Source organism: Myotis nattereri (assembly GCF_964212035.1).
Source record: "Myotis nattereri genome assembly, chromosome: 9".
NCBI classification, from domain to species: domain Eukaryota; kingdom Metazoa; phylum Chordata; class Mammalia; order Chiroptera; family Vespertilionidae; genus Myotis; species Myotis nattereri.
This window is the reverse complement of record NC_138084.1, coordinates 81,710,457-81,727,736: the sequence shown is the minus strand read 5'-3', so window position 1 is coordinate 81,727,736 and position 17,280 is coordinate 81,710,457.

The following is a 17,280-nucleotide window of genomic DNA, read 5'->3' as shown; positions in this document are numbered from 1 at the left end:
GGGGCTCTTCAAATCGGGGGTGTCCCTGAGCCAGGAGGACGCTTACTCTAAGGCTTGGGAAGTGTCTGTCTCCATGTCAGTCACAAACCAGGGAGCAGAAAGGGGAAGAAGTTGGGTTTATTGCAGGGTGGGTTGTGTTGGGCCCACTCCAAAGCCCCAGCCCCATCTGAAACTATGAGTGGGACAGAGTGGGGTAGGGGAGGCCAGAGCTTGGACCAGCATTTAAAGGGATAAGAGGGCCCTGTAGCTTTAAACCCGCCCTTTTCCTTCCAACCCCCGCGCCCCCCCCCCCAACTCTGGCCCTCCCCAGGTTCCTGGAGGGGCTGAGAGTTGTGTCTTCTCCCTGCCCTGCCAAGCTGCTCACTGGTGGCTCTGGAGGCTGTGCTTTGTGGTCTCCATGGAAACCATTAGTTGCTAAGCAACTGGAGCATCATCTGTGCTGAGCTCTCACATCTAATTATCCCATCACAGCAGAGGAGAAGGGTTTGGGGAGCTGAGAGGATAACTCTCTCAGCCTCTCAGCTGAGCAGACTCCTTGCTGCACGGAGGCCCCTGGAAGCCACAGCCCCCACCTCTCCGGAGAATCTTCTCTGGGCTTGGAGTCAGCAAACTAGAAGCACAAGTGCTGGTGTCTCAAGCCTGGACCCGCACTCTCTCGGCTGACTCCCTGCGCTGGGCTCTCAATCCCAAACTCCTCAAGTTCCCTCCCCTGCCTCTTTCCTTCGAAGTTCCATATTCAAGTTAACAAATATGTATTGAGTATCCGATATGTCCCTGGCCCTGTGCGAGGCACCAGGAATGGGCAGGTCAGAGAAGTTCTGCCCCCAGGGAGCTCCCAATCTCCCTCTGCTGCTTGGACTGGCTTCCTCCCAGCACAGACCCGCTCTTTCTGAAGGACAGCACTTTTTTTTTTCTTGACTCTGGTCGTTTTGCGGCTGTAAGACCTCAGCTGAGAGACCAGGTCTGTGGGCTGCTCTGCGGTTTTCTCCCCCTAAAGCCACCCTCTGCCCCCAGGACCTTCGCAAAGGGGGCCCATGGGCTCCCGGGCCTGTCAGCCTCTCCTAGGGGCCTCTGGCTGATGGGTGGTGCCATAGGCTTTAGGTAAGTCACTCTGAACCCCATTTTCTCACCTAAAATGGGAAGACTCATTCCTTCCCATTCCTCTAGCAACTTATGACAGGTGTAAAAAATAAAGGTGCAGGCCGAAACCGGTTTGGCTCAGTGGATAGAGCGTCGGCTTGCGGACTGAAAGGTCCCAGGTTCGATTCCGGTCAAGGGCATGTACCTGGGTTGCGGGCACATCCCCAGTAGGAGGTGTGCAGGAGGCAGCTGATCGATGTTTCTCTCTCATCGATGTTTCTAACTCTCTATCTCTCTCCCTTCCTCTCTGTAAAAAATCAATAAAATATATTTAAAAAAAAAAAAAATAAAGGTGCAGGCCCTGGCTGGTCGCTCAGTGGTTAGAGTGTCAGCCTGCAGACCAGACTAAAGGGCCGTGGGTTTGATTCCCATTCAAGGGCCATGTACCTCGTTCCGGTTTGATCCCCAGGCCTGGTCAGGGCACGTGCGGGAGGCAACCAATCGATGCCTCTCTCTCATGTGGATGTGTCTCTCTCTCTCTTTCTCCCTCGCCCTCCTTTCTCCCTTCCACTCTCTCTAAAAGTCAATAGGAAAAAATATCCTTGGGTGAGGGTTAACACACACACGCACACGCACACGCACACGCACACGCACACGCACAGGTGCAGGAGAAGTGCAGGATCATTGCCCTGATCTGTAGGACGCACGGGGAGAGACCCTGGGCTGAGCCTGGAGGTGAGACGCAGTGCTCACCAGAAGTTGGTCCCATGGGACATGGCAAGGCCTCTGTCCTAGAGACCTGAGGCTGGAAGAGGCCAAGAGAATGACAAATCTCCGTCACTCAGTTGGAAAAGACACGGATGCTCCATTTTCTTTCTCATGTTATCCACGTCTGCTTCCAGCTTCACAGCTTTGGCCAAATTACCCACGTAGCTAGCCTGAGCGGCAGTTTCCTCATCTGTGGGAAGGGTAGACAGTCTGTCTTGCCCGGATACTGCATCTGTCACTCAGTTAATTTATGAGAGTGTCTAGCACAGGATCTGGTTCAATAAATATTAATTTGAATAATTAATCTCCTTTCCTTTTTATTAACCCTTCGTGCAGGTAAGACACAGAGGCAACTCTTTATTTTCCCAAAGTTATAGAGTGAGTAGGGAAGGAGATGGCATAGAAGTTAGAATCCGCGTGGCTCAATGACTGAGCGTCGACCTATGAACCAGGAGGTCAGGATTCAATCCCCGGTCAGGGCACAGTGCGGGGTGTGTAGGAGGCAGCCCATCAGTGATTCTCATCATTTATGTTTCTATTTCTCTCTCCCTCTCCCTTGTTCTCTGAAACCAATAAAAATATATTTTTTTGGGGAAAAAAGAAATTAGAATTTGTGTCCCCAGCTGTGTCACTGGTACAGAGGGAGGTGGGTGGGTAGAAAAGGCAGTGGGTTTGGAGGGGTGCCAGGGATGGGCCGTGCGGTTCCCTGTGCAGCCAGCGCACCGCGGGTCTGGGCGCACAGGAAACGTCTCACTCAGTGGGCGTCTGCTGGACAGTAACTCTGTGGTGGGGTTGCCGGTGGGAAGGTACAGAGATGATAAGACACCATTGCTGCTTTCAAGTTGCTGAGTCTTAAAAAGTGAACCAGAGTGAGCCTGGTTGAAATATGGAAGAAGAGAGTCTGAAAAGGGGGGGGCAGCCCTGGTCGGGTGGCTCAGTTGGTTAGAAGGTCACCCTGATGCACCAAGGTTACAGGTTTGATCCCCAGTCAGGGCACATACACGAAGCAACCAATAAATGCTTGAATGCATGGAAAACAAGCCGATGATTCATTCTCTCTCTCTCTCTCTCTCTCTCTCTCTCTCTCTCTCTCTCTCAATACCCTGGGGACACACCCTGGCTGGTTTGGCTCAGTGGATAGAGTGTTGGCCTGTGGACTGAAAGGTCCTGGGTTTGATTCCTGTCAGGGGCACATGCCTGGGTTGTGGGCTCAATCCCCAGTGGGGGCGTGCAGGAGGCAGCTGATCAATGATTCTCTCTCATCATTGATGTTTCTATTTCTCTCTCCCTCACCCTTCCTCTCTGAAATCAATAAAAATACATTTTAAAAACTACCCTGGGCCCTGATCGGTTTGGCTCAGTGGATAGAGCGTCGGCCTGCGGACTGAAGGGTCCCAGGTTTGATTCCGGTCAAGGGCATGTACCTTGGTTGCAGGCACATCCCCAGCAGGGGTGTGCAGGAGGTGGCTATTCGATTTTTCTCTTTCATTGATGTTTCTAACTCTCTATCCATCTCCCTTCCTCTCTATAAAAACAACAACAAAAAAACCCACCCCAAAACCTACCCTGGGGATGGAACCTAGAGGGGCCAGCATAAGACTTAGAAATGTAAATTATGTTGACACCTTCTGGAACTGTGAACTGTACATCTTGGTTAAAAAGAAGTATTCAAAGATGGGCATGGTGAGCCCGGCTGGCTTAGCTGAGTGCTTGAGCATGGACCTATGAATCAGGAGGTCACAGTTCAATTCCCAGTGTGGGGCGTGCAGGAGGCAGCTGATCAATGATTCTCTCTCATCATGGTGTTTCTATCTCTCTCCCCCTCCCTTCCTCTCTGAAATCAATAATAATAAAAAATAATCCTATATAATAAAAGCCTAATATGCTAAGTGTCCAACTGTTCATTGGACTGTTTGATCAGTCGCTATGATGCACACTGACCACCAGGGGGCAGACGCTCCAACCAGTAGGTTAGCCTGCTGCTGGGGTCCAGCTGATAGGGGCTGGGCGAGAATGGCCGGACACACCCTGGAGCCCTCCCACGGTCCCTCCCTGGCCTCTAAAATACCTCTTTTAATTAATTTCCTTTCAATGTGTACAAAGCCGTTAGCGGGCCTCTAGTAATGATAATAAAAAGATGGGCTGGAGAGAGCTCAGCCACTGGCAGGGTTGCTGGTGGCTTTGCAGGCTGTGCTGAGGAGCTTGGTTTTTACCTTGAAAAACAAAAAACAAAACAAAACAGAAAGCTTTTAAGGCGTTTTAATTGTGTGAAGATCCTATGGGAGCTGGAGAGAATGGAATGGCAGCAAGGAATGGATTGGCACATGGTACCAGGGTTGGTCTGTGGCCAGGAGCACACAGCCGAGGTCACGGCGAGGTCACAAAAAGCACTGCATCTTGCTCCTGGCTCTCGCTTGGATGCCTCCCTCTGGAAGACCTGGGAGCACCTCTCTGGGGAGGACCACAGGGCAAGGGGTGGAGGTCTCGCCCGGGAGGAGCCACGTGCATGGACAAGCTCAGAGCGTATCTTCAGACCCTGCAAGCCTTCCAGGCTGTGGTCCAGGTGGTCAGCTTTGCTGTAACTCCCTGAGACGCCCTGAGCCAGAAGCACCCAGCCAAGCCTCTTCCAGATTCCTGACGCCCAGAATAGTGTCTGTTTTATAAACCCCCACATTTGGGGGTGAGTTGTTAACATCCTCTGGACATTCTCATGATTGAATATGTGAGTCTGGGGCAGAGGGAGGTGTGGGATAAAGAGAGGAAAGGTGAGCCCGGCCAGCGTGGCTCAGTGGTTGAGTGTTGACCTATGAACCAGGAGGTCACGAGTTCGATTTCTCGTCCGGGGTTGTGGGTTCCATTCCCGATGTGGGGCGTGCAGGAGGCAGCCGATCAATGACTCTGTCATCATTGATGTTTCTCTCTCTTGCCCTCTCCTTTCCTCTCTGAAATCAATAAAGTTGTGTTGTTGTTTTTTAAGAGAGGAAAGGCGAGCAATGGCCGAGACCCTGAGTGCGGACGAGTCCTGGCAGAGAGCAGGAGAGGAGACACCCGGACGGGGCCCGAGAGCCAGTGTCTGAGGGACGGAGGGAGGGAGGGGAGCTGATGGAGGAGGACGAGACCGAGGAGGAAAACGGAGGGAGTGGATGGAGACTTTCCCAAAGGAAGTGTCACGTGACGTGAAATAAGGACTAGGCACTGTCCGCTGGGCTGAGCATCTTGAGGGCCATGGACATCTTGAGGGCCTTCGGAGCAGCTTCCTGCCGGGGAGGAAGGCAGAGGCCAGAGCCACCTGTGAGGATGCCCCAGGGGAGCCGTGTAGCTTTCGGGAAGCTTGGGCAGGAAGCGAAGGAGATGCCTGGAGAGGAACGGGGGTCCAGAAAAGGCTCCTCCATTCTGTTTCCAAAGTCAAAGATGCAGGAGAGAGGGGTGTGTAATGATGGAGAGGCTTTTGGAGGAGGAAGAAAATGGGGTTCAGATCAGAGGTGGAGGCATTAATTAGCCTTTGCCTTAAGAACCACACCCGCTTTAAATTATACACTGAGTGGCCAGATTATTGTGACCACCTGACGTTTGTAGGCACATTAGCCGTACTCTGCATCGTATGGGATATGGAAGCCGAAGGCCTGTTCGAACACCTTTGCTGTCTGCAGTTACCAAGATAAAACGTCTCCAATTCGCACAGGAGCACAAGGATTGGACAGTCGAGCACTGGAAAAAAGTCACGTGGTCCGATGAATCACGTTTCCAAGTTGCATCATGCCGATGGCAGAGTGAGAATGTGGCGGAAACAGCATGAAAGCATGCACCCCACATGCATGAGTACAACCTTCAAGCTGGTGGGGGCAGTGTTATGGTTTGGGGCATGTTTTCCTGGCATGATTTGGGTCCTTTAATTCGTGTGGAACAACGTCTGGATAGCACAACATACCTAAGTATCGTTGCTGATCAGGTTCATCCTATCATGTTGATGGCGTATCCCAATGGAGATGGCTTCTTCCAACAAGACAACGCACCATGCCACGGTGCTCGTATTGTGCAGGAGTGGTTTCAAGAACATGAGGGAGACTTTACTTTGCTTAGGTGGCCCCCACAATCACCAGATCTCAATCCAATTGAGCATTTGTGGGACGAAGTTAAAAGAGCCATCAGGCAGCTGGTTCCACAGCCATCAGATCTCACAGAACTGGACAGTGCATGGTGCATCACCTTTCAACATCTCGTGGAGTCAATGCCAAGAAGAATCACCGCAGTATTGAAGGCAAAAGGAAGTCTGAGGGGGTGGTCATAATAGTCTGGCCACTCAGTGTATATATGTATATCCCATGTTCAAAGGCTGTTAAATCGCGTTGTTTACCCATATCTTCAGAAAAAAATCATTTCTACTGTAAACAACCTGCTTTCCTATTTATAATGGTCTGGCCCTCTAGCAACTTCAGAGAGAAATTATAGCTAATTTGCCTACAAATGTCAGGTGGTCATAATAATCTGCACTCAGAGAGTGTGTGTGTGTGTGTGTATATATATATATATTTATTTCAGAGAGGAAGGAAAAGGGGGAGAGAGAGAGAGAGACAAATATCAATGATGAGAGAGAGTCATTGATCTGTTGCCTCTACACACCCCCCACTGGGGACTGAGCCCAAAACCCGGGTATGTGCCCTGACCAGGAATCACCAGGAATCAAACCGTGACCTACTGGTTCCTAGGTCGATGCTCAACCACTGGGCCACGCCGGCTGGGCAGGAACAACACTTTCTAGCAGAGAAAAAGGGGGGCAATGATGCAGAGAAAGGTCACACTTTCTGGGGGGGGGTGATGAAGGCTGGGGTGCAGGAGTAAATGAATGGAGCTCCCCCCTGGAAGGCCTTTGCCTTCTCTGGGAAGCAGAAACTCCAGGGGGAGAAAGGTTTGGGGCTTGAAAATGGGTGAGAGAAGAGTTTGGAGTCACTGTGGCAGGAGAGGAAGATTCAGCTACCGAGAGCCTTGAATATCACTGGTCCTCGGGGCCCTACTGCATTAGTCAGGGTTCTCCAGAGAACTAGGACCAACAGGATGTGTATTTATAGAGATTTATTTTAAGGAATTGGCTCCTGCACTCGTGGCCGCTTGGCAAATCCGCAATCTGATGGGGGAGGCTAGCAGGCTGGAGGCCCGGAAAGAGCTGCAGTCTGGCCCTGTCTGTGTTTGCTCCGTGTTTAGAGCATCGGACTGTGGACTCAAGGGTCAAGTGTTCAATTCCGGTCAAGGGCGCATGGCTTGGCTGTGGGCTCGATCCCTGACCCCGGTCAGGGTGTGTGGGAGAGGCAACCAATTGATGTGTTTCTCTCACATCGATGTTTCTCTCTGTCTCTCTCTCTCCTTTTCACTCGCTCTAAAAAGCAATGGAAAAAATATCCTCAGGTGACAAAGAGTTGCAGCTCACGTCCAAAAGCTGCTGGAAGGATGCGTTCTAGTAGGGTCTTCAGCTGATTGGACGAGACGCACCCACATTATGGGGCAATCTGCTTTACTCAAAGTCCACTGACTTAAGGTGAACCTCACCCAAAACACACCTTCCAGATACACCCAGAATGTTTGACCAAGTATCTTGGCACCGTGGCCTGTCAGTTGACGCATAAGATTAACTGATCTTGCTATTTGGAGTTTTTTCCAATTACTCAACAGTTTGGATAGAGAAATCATAATTTTGTCAGGTTGTATTGACTCAGAGTTAGGGTTTTCAAGGTTTGGAAGTTGAGGGATTGGCGAGAGTGGATGGAAATGCGATTGAGGCTAGTTATGAAGAGGAGTGACAGCGGTGATGGGGGAGCACTAGGGCTGCTCAGGGGCGGCAGGTGGGATAAAGGTGAGACCTGGGAGAGCAGGGGCCTGTGGGCGCCAGGAGGGGGAGTGCTGGTGTCTACACGGCTGCTGAGGAGAGAGCCAGGCCCGTCATGGCAGCTGGGTGATCCACAGAAGGGCAGACAGGGGCAGCCCCTGGTGTCTTGTTGTTGCTAATCCTCACCCGAGGATATTTTCCATTGATTTTTAGAGAGCGTGGAGGAGAGACCGAAAGACAGAGAGAAACATCGACGTGAGAGAAACACATTGATTGATTGGTTGCCTCCTGCACGAGCCCCAACCAGGGCCCTTGACCCGAATCGAACCGGGGACCCTTTGATCCGCAGGCCGGCGCTCTCTCTACTGAGCAAAACCGGCCAGGGCGTTTTGTTGTTGTTGTTGTTTTTGGTTTTTTCCCAAAAATTAATTAATTATTTTTTATTCTTCATTTCACTTATGTGGTGCATCACCTTGATTGACTGTGGATATTAAACCAGGAATAAATCCTATTTGATCAGAGTGTATGATTTTTTAATTATATTGCTAACGTTGCTTTGCTAATATTTTGTTGAGGATTTTTGCATCTCTCTTTATGAGGGATATTGGCTTATAGTTTTTTGTTTGCTTTTGCTTTTTAAATCCTCACCCAAGGATATGTTTCTTTTTTGTTTCTTTTGTTGTTGTGAATCCTCACCTGAGGATATTTTTCCATTGATTTTTAGAGAGAGTGGAAGGGAGGCAGAGAAACACAGAGAAACATTGATGTGAGAGAGACACATTGATTGGTTGCCTTCACATGTGCCCCGACTAGGGCTGGGGATCCAGCCTGCAATTGAGGTCCGTGCCCTTGACTGGAATAGAACCTGGGACCCTTCAGTCCGAGGGCTGACGCTCTAACCACTGAGACACTCGGCCAGGACCAGCCCTGGTGTCTTGAAGGACTGGGCAGGTGACAGTGGGGCCGCTGGAGAGAGGCGGCAGCCGTGCTCTGTCAGGCCCCTGCGGCCCGGGGATAGCCTTGCAGAAGGGGCACCTTGTGAGTCATGCCTTCTCGCTTTTCCTAGAGAAGCCAGAAATCGGAATTTTTAGGTAAAATGTTCTCATTTTCAAATTTAAATGGATATACATGATAAAAATGCAGCTTGTGAGCCAAACAACATCTGTCCCCAAGGCCAGCTTTGACATTGGGACCTCAGGCTGTGCCGTCTGGCACAGGATGTTGGGAGCTGTTGCTTTTTCTGCCAGATGAGCAAAGAGGAAGGATATTTGAGGTTAAGGGGCTGGAGGTTTGTAGAAGCGGCCTGGGGTCAGCACAGCGGGGCAGAGCCCTGGGAAGGAGGGATTGCGATGGGAGGAGTGGGGTGTGGATGTGAAGGAGCAATTACCCTGCAAAGACCTGGCCCATGGTGTTTCCCATAGAGAGAGGAGCCTAGGACGGGGTTTAAGCAGGGGAGGGGCCTAATTCAATTTGGTTGCAGAAAGATTGTGGTAAGAGAGGTAGGGCCTGGGTTGTGTGATAATTAAGGCTCTTAATACCTGAAGGAGAGCTAATCCATACAAGAAGTAATGATGGCCAGAATTAGCATGAATTATTTTATTCGATCAATGTTTATTAAATGCCTTTCCACTAATTACTACTAAGTGCTGGGTATTCAGAGGTGAATGAAATGCTCTCCCTGAAACTATGGTCCAGTGGGAGGTATTGAAGAATCCACCACTACCCTGCACCAGGTTTTTAGTAGAATTAATAACAGCTGCAATTTATGGAGTGCTAACCCCATGCCAGGCACTGTGCTAAGTCCTCCATGTGTTTTCTTGATTAATCCTCATAACAACTCTGTAGGGTGGGTACTGTCATTGATAAAATGCGGAATTTAGGTTAGAGAAGTTAAAGGACTTGTCAAAGAGGCTCCTCACCAAAGGGGCCACTTACCTGAGCTTGGGGAGTCCCGAGGGCTTCCTGGAAGAAGTGGTAGGTGAAGACCTGACAGTTGAGTAGCAGTTAGCAGGGTGAAGGCAGAAGAAGGGGTGGAGACTGTTCTAGGCTGAGAGAACTGCAAAGGCTCAAGGTTAGGAAATGGACACATTGAGGGTGTAGAGGAGTATTGGGGGAAGTCACAGGAGAAGTTGGGACCAGATGAAGTGTGGGGCGCGGGTACAGTGCTTTGGCCAGGTTCAAGCCTCGGACTAATGAAAGGACAGGGTGCTCTCATTGTCACGTGCAAGTCCCAGCTGGAGGGCAGGGCCCTCCCAGCACAATCATAGCCAACGGCTGTGGTTGTGAGCATGAACCTGTGGTCCGAACACGTGGCCCCACGTGCCTTGTGCTAGAGTTTGGGTGCATGTAGTTGAGTGAGGTTGAGACTCACGAGAATGCTGTAAACAACGTGATCACGCCCCTACTTTGCCTCGTGGCATCTGCTATAAAATAAAGACACGGCTTGTGGTCGTTGTCTCCTCATCAGGGAGGCAGCATCCCACCGAGACCCAGCAGACACAGCTATTACTCTCTTGTCTGTCTTTTCTCAATCCTTTCACCCCCCCCCCCCCGCCCCCACAGGATCACCCTTGGCTGTGCTGGCGAGGCACAATGAAGAACTTTGTAAGCCCCTTGAAGAATTCTAATTTGTTTGTTAATCCTCACCCAAGGATATTTTTCCACTGATTTTTTTTTTTAATATATTTTATTGAGTTTTTACAGAGAGGAAGGGAGAGAGATAGAGAGTTAGAAACATCGATCAGCTGCCTCCTGCACATCTCCCACTGGGGATGTGCCCGCAACCCAGGTACATGCCCTTGACCGGAATCGAACCTGGGACCTTTCAGTCCGCAAGCCGATGCTCTATCCACTGAGCCAAACCGGTTTCGGCTTCCACTGATTTTTAAAGAGAGTGGAAGACAGAGAGAAACATCGATGTGAGAGAAACACATCCATTGGTTGCCTCCTGCATGAGTTCCGATCAGGGCTGCGGCCAGAGAGGGGCCTGCAACCGAGGTGCATGCCTTTGACTGGAACTGAACCGGGACCCTTTGATCTGCAGGCAAACGCTCTATCCACTGAGCCATACTGGCCAGGCAAGGATTCTAATTTTTATCCTGAGGATAAAAGAAAGCTCTTTAAGAGTTTTAAACAGGAGAGTGTGATGATCAAATTTGTGTCTTATAAAGATGATTTTTGCTGCAATGTGTTGGATGAACAGCTGAGAGACATTTTTAAAAAATATTTTTTCTAAAATTGATTTTAAATGTATTTTTTTAATATTTTATTGATTTTTTTTACAGAGAGGAAGGGAGAGAGATAGAGAGTTAGAAACATCGATGAGCGAGAAACATCGATGAGCGAGAAACATCGATCAGCTGCCTCCTGCACATCTCCCACTTGGGATGTGCCCGCAACCCAGGTACATGCCCTTGACCGGAATCGAACCTGGGACCTTTCAGTCCGCAGGCCGACGCTCTATCCACTGAGCCAAACCGGTTTCGGCTCTAAAATTGATTTTAGAGAGAGGAAGGGAGAGGGATAGATAGAAACACTGGTGAATGGGCTGCACGCCCCTACTGGATCAAGCCCGCAACCCGGGCATGTGCCCTGACCAGGAATCGAACCAGTGACCACTTGGTTCATGGGTTGCCACTCAACCGCTGGGTTGTTGTTTTTTTATTTTAAAATATATTTTTATTGATTTCAGAGAGGAAGAGATAGAAACATCAATGAGAGAGAATCATTGATCGCTGCCTCCATGCTGAACCACAGAGCCACACCGGCTGGGTCTGAGAGCCATCTTGGGTGTCTCCTGAGATGAGATTCTAGGCAAAAGATGATCACAGAGGAGACTCTGGGCGGTGGTTGTGGGGCGGGCTGTGGAGGGTGGAGCGGAGCTAAGGATGTCTGGGGGCCTGGCTCGAGCCGCCCTTCACTGGCTGAAGCCGCAGGGGGGTGGGGGAGCAGATGGGCCGAAGGAGGAAATCTCGGTGTGGAACGGTGTGGAGTTGGTGCCTGGAGGTCACCGAGGGGAGGTGTGGTCTGAGGCTCAGAAGGTGTGAGGGCTGCAGCCCTGCAGAGGAGGGCACGCCAGGGGCAAGACAAGCCCAGACAGAGCCTGGAGCGCCAACGTTCACCGCAGAGGAGGAGCCCAAAGGGGGGCCGAGAAACTTCCCTAAAAGGAAATAGGAGCCTGGCCAGCGTGGCTCAGGGGCTGAGTGTTGACCTATGAACCAGGAGGTCACTTTTTTTTTTTTAATTTTGTTTTATTTCTTAAAGTGTTACAAAGAGTATTACACATGTCTCCCTTTCCCCCCCTTGACATCCCCCCGTCCTCCCCTACCCCCCAGTGTCCCGTGTCCATTGGTTATGCTTATATGTATGCATGCTGGGGTCCAACCCCAGCAGGTCCAGGGGTTCCCTAAAGGTGTGGACCGAGTCGGCGAAGAAGGAATGACACAGAGACAGCGTTCAGTTGATCAGCAGCCTAGCCAGGATCTCTAGCCAAGTTCTGGTCAGGATCTCCAGCGAAGTTCTGGTTAGGATCTCCAGCCAGGTTCTGTAGCCATGTTCCCTCGCTAGGTTCTCCAGCCAGGCTCTCCAGCCAGGTTCTGTAGCCATGTTCCCTCGCTAGGTTCTCCAGCCAGGTTCTCCAGGTTCTCCAGCCAGGTTCTGTCCAGGTTCTCCAGCCAGGTTCAGTCACCAGGTTCTAGTCAGGTTCTCTTGCCATGTTCTATCCAGGTTCTGTAGCCAGGTTCTATCTCTAGGTTCTTCAGCCAGGTTCTCTCGCTAGGTTCTGTCTCTAGGTTCTGTATCTAGGTTCTGTGGCCAGTTTCTGTCCAGGATCTTTTGCCATGTTCTCTCCAGCGAAGTTCTTCTGTTTCTAGGTTCTGTGTCTAGGTTCTGTGTCTAGGTTCTGTGTGTAGGTCCTGTGTCTATTGGTTCTGTCTTCTAAGTTTTGTCTCTAGTTGTCTTGTTACATCTGTATTTATACCAGTTGATTCAATCCTATCAATCTCTATTCCAAAGGTTAGGGCATTTCTTATCTCCATTCCAGGGAGTAAAGATTATGTAGTTTAAGCATGATTGTTCGTAGTTAAAGTGATTAATTACCCACCTGGCACTTAAGGGGTTTTATTCCCTCCCTAACTTCAGGGGAAAATCCCTACCTGGGGAAACAACCTTTCTCAGAGAGGTGACCTTGATTAAAACACATAGTGCCAAGAAGGTGAGCAAACGTATTAAGAACAGTATGCCATATATGCCAGGTCCCTTGAAACAGCAAGGATGGACTGGCTCCCGGCACATGCATACAAGTCCTTCGGTTGATCTCTTACCTCTCCCCTCCCCACAACCCTCCCCAGGCTTCCCACTGTAGTTTGACAGTCTGTTCAATGCTGCTCTGCCTCTGTATCTATTTTTGTTCATCAGTTTATAATGGTCGTTATTATCCACAAATAAGTGAGATCATATGGTATTTTTCTCAGCTTCCCAGGGGCCGTCACAGCCTCACAGGGGCTGTTGCAGCCTCACTGGGGCCGTCTCAACCTCACAGAGGCCGTCCCAACCTCACTGGGGCCGTCTCAACCTCACCAGGGCTGTCTCGACCTCACCGGGGTCGTTTCGACCTCACTGGGGGGAGGTCACATTTTGATTCCTGGTCAGGGCACATGCCCAGGTCCCGGGCTCGATCCCCAGTGTGGGGCGTGCAGGAGGCAGCCAATCCATGATTCTCTCTCATCATTGATGCTTCTCTCTCTCTCTCTCTCTCTCTCTCTCTCTCTCTCTCTCTCCCTTCCTCCTTGAAATCAATAAAACTATATTTTAAAAAAGAAAAGAAAATAGGAAAGAGCCCACAGGGAGTGGCACCCCAGGCACTGATAGAAGCAGGTGAGGGGGATGAGGAGGGAGGGGAGTGTCCTTTCTCCCCCGCCCTGTAGTCCTTTGGAGGCTTGGGGCTGGGGCTGGGCCCCTCCTGCCTTGTCTGTGGGAGCTACTCTGGGCACCAGGAAGGCATCCTGGGTGTTGGTGAGATGTGAACGGAGGCAACAGGAGTGAGTGCGTCTGGATCGCTTCCTTCAGGCCCAGGAGGAAGTCTCCCGGGAGGGGTGCCTGGCCTTGGGGGTCTGCCCCGGCGGCCGCGAGTCTGTGGGTTCTTGACTTGGGGCAGGTGAGTGTTAGAGGACATTCGTTCAAGCTGGGACAGTGAGACCAGGAGGGCTGGGCAGTGGGCCAGGTGGGCTGCTTCGGCTCACTGAGAAGTCAGCGAAAGGGGGCTTGGGGCAGGGTCAGGGGGTTTGCCTGGGACCAGCTGCTGCGCCTACTGCTGCCCTGGTGGCAAGCCTCGCGGGGCCCCTAGTCTAGGAGATGATGCCTGTGGGGGGAGAAGGGAGGGAGGCGTGGGGTGCTCTGGGAGGGAGTGCTGGAACTAGACCTTGCTTTCGAGGGGTTTTTAAAGGCGGGTGTTTAGGGGAGGTCTTAGGGGAGGTGCAATAGCATCTTCGTCAGCTTTATGCAGATGTATCAAAATGAGGTTTATTCTCTTAACTTCATCTGTCCTGGGTGTAGTTGGCAAATGGCACTAGCTGGATTTCTGCTGTCTCTCCCTGAATAGGGCAATTAAAGCTCTTTACCCTCTGGCTGGGAGGAGAAGTGAAAACCATTTACTCTTTTTAAAAAATATATATTTTTATTTATTTCAGAGAGGAAGGGAGAGGGAGAGAGAAAGAAAGAAACATCAATGCTGAGAGAATCACTGATCGGCTGCTTCCTGCACGCCCCTTTGACCGGAAGCCAACCTGGGACCCTTCAGTCCGCAGGCTGAAGCTCTATCCACTGAGTCACACCAGCCAGGGCCAAACCAATTACTCCTAAGTGTGCCTGGTTTAGAGAAGAGGGTTTTCTAGATGGCTGCCAACTGCTGTCTATTTGCCTGTCTCCCTGTCCCGCCTGTCCTGGCTGATTGGCCTGTCCCTGTAGGAGCTCTATCCCCTCTAACTTCTATGGGCCATGGGGCAGGGACCCAGAACCTCTGGAGTCCAGTGGACAAGGGACCCAATAGAACTATGACCTTTAGCCTTGGGGTCCAGCCATTTCTGACCTCCCCCTCTCCCCCCGCCCCCAGGACTTCCAGGTTAGGAGGGGTTCTAGCCAGTTCCGGGGAGAACAGGTCTCTACCAGGAGGGGGAGCAGGGCAGGTTATGATGGGCCAGGGCCAGACCCTTCAGAGCCCTCCCTCAAACTCGGGGGGGGGGGGCAGGGAGGGGTGGTCTTGGCATAGCTAGTCAAGACCACGCATGCCCTTGAACCCTGCCTTCTCCCACATCCCAGGCCCTGTTTGATCTGCACATCAGAGGCAGTGCCCTTTACAGAACTGCTGTTTGTACTGAAGCCCAAGGCGGGGTGGGGGAGCCACTTCCCCCTGTAGCCACTGGGCTCACAGGCTCAGCGAGTGCTGCCCCCAGGGCTCCCACAGGCCTGGGGACCTGCTCCTTCAGCTCAGCCAGAAATGCCCAGGGCTCTGCGCCTCCCACCCCCAGGGTCCTCCCCACCCCAGCCCTGAGCCCTGAGCTGCCCCTGCTTCCTATTGAGCCCAGTCTCACTGTCTGCGGCATATTTGCCTCAAGGCCCTGGATTATCTCTGGGAGTGGAGTGAGAGCCTTGAGCTGGCCCATCGCCAGCAGCTCATGTCCCCTGGCCCCCCTCGGCCCCCCCCCTTCGCCCCCGTGCAGGGCACAGAGGCAGCAGGGGTGGGGCACGGCTGTCCAGGAGGCAGGGCCAGGAGGGGGACGGCTGGAGCAGGTGAGCCAGGGCCACACCCCAGCTCTGCCTGCTCCTGTCCAGCCTGGGACCTTGATCTCAGTTTCCTGTCTATTCGTGGAGGTGGTAAACCTACCTCAGGGCTGTGGTGAGGACAGAATGAAACCAGGCAGGAAGGGCCCAGTGCAGCGTTTGGCACATAGTAGGTGCTTAAAACAAGTTCCCTCCCCTCCTCGCTTTGAGCTTCTGATGAAGAATAGAAGGAGAGGAAGAGGGTTGATGCAGAGAGTGCTCCCAGGGCCATGAGGCATGTTGGGGGTGGGGTGCAGATCTGCTCTCACCCAGGAGAGGAGGGAGGGGGTTCCAGAGGCTGCAGCACCCCTGGTCTGGCCTTGGGGGCCTCTGGGAAAGCTATTCCTCGAGGGTAGAAGGGGGTCTGGTGGGAGGGCCTGGTGGGGAGGGCCTGGTGTGGGGGCACTGCTTCTGGGTCTTGCACACCCCCTTCCCCTTTTCCCTAGCTCATAAGCCGATTTCTAGTTCTCCTCCCTCCTCTGGACCCATCACCATGGCAACAGTTTTCTCAGTTGCACTTCATCAGTTTCTCCTGCAAATCTTTTTTTCTGCCCCCCCCCCCCATCTCTCTCCTGCATCCGCACATACTCCTTGCGCTCAGCTTTCTACTCGTCTCTCGGCATCTCTTTCTTGCTTCCCATTGGTCCCTGCACTTACGTTCAAACCTCTCTGCAGCTTTCCTCCTATCCTCTCTTTTCTTTAAAAAAAAAAAAAAAAAAAAAAAAAAATATATATATATATATATATATATATATATATATATATATATTTCAGAGAGAGAAAGGGAGAGGAAGAGAGATAGAAACATCAATGATGAGAGAGAATCATTGATTGGCTGCCTCCTGCACCACCCCCCCCCCCACTGGGGATCGAGCCCGCAACCCAGGCATGTGCCCTCGTCAGTCCGCAGGCCGACGCTCTATTTACTGAGCCACACCAGCCAGGCCTAGCTCTCCCTTTTCAAGTCCACAATGAGCGGGCACCACTGGAAGGTGGACTTCCGCCTAAGGGAAGGGAAAACAGGTGATCGTAAATGGCGGGGCTGCCTGGGGGGCAGCTGCTGCCCCATGACTGGAGGCCTCAGATGTGGGTACACCGCTTGCACACAGGGATGTTGGCAGCGAGTGGAGCATCAGAAAGGATTTGGACTAGGCCAGGGGTCGGCAAACTGCAGCTCACGAGCCACATGCGGCTCTTTGGCCCCTTGAGTGTGGCTCTTCCACAAAATACCGACTTCTGCGCATGGGCCACGAAGTTTCAATCGCACTGTACCCGCACGTGGTATTTTGTGGAAGAGCCATACTCAAGGGGCCAAAGAGCCGCATGTGGCTCGCCAGCTGAGTTTGCCGACCACTGGACTAGGCCGTTGGTCTCTGAGACCCTTTCCCACCAAAACCTGAGATTCCTCCTGCTCTTGCTCCCTCTGTGCCTTCACCAAGCCTGCTGTGCTCCCCAAAACGGGGGTCAGTCTCTTTGTCCTCCACCAGGGCTCTCTGAGGACGCAGCCTGCACTGGTCGCGTGAAGCCCACGTCCTTTAATCATTTATCCTCGCTTACTGGTCTTCAGTGGTCCCCACCCATGAGCGCCTTCAGGGCAGGCACCGTGCGATGTTACAGGATAAACACTTACTGGGCAGGGGCTGCTCCCGGCCTCCCTCTGCCCGCCTCCTCTCACCCCCAGATAATTTTATCCTTCACCTGTTGTTGGAAATCTGGTCTCGGCACTCAGTGCCAGGGCTCCCGCAGTGAGCACTGGGGGACAGAAGGGGAGAGCGGGCTGCTGAGGCGGCTGTCCTGTG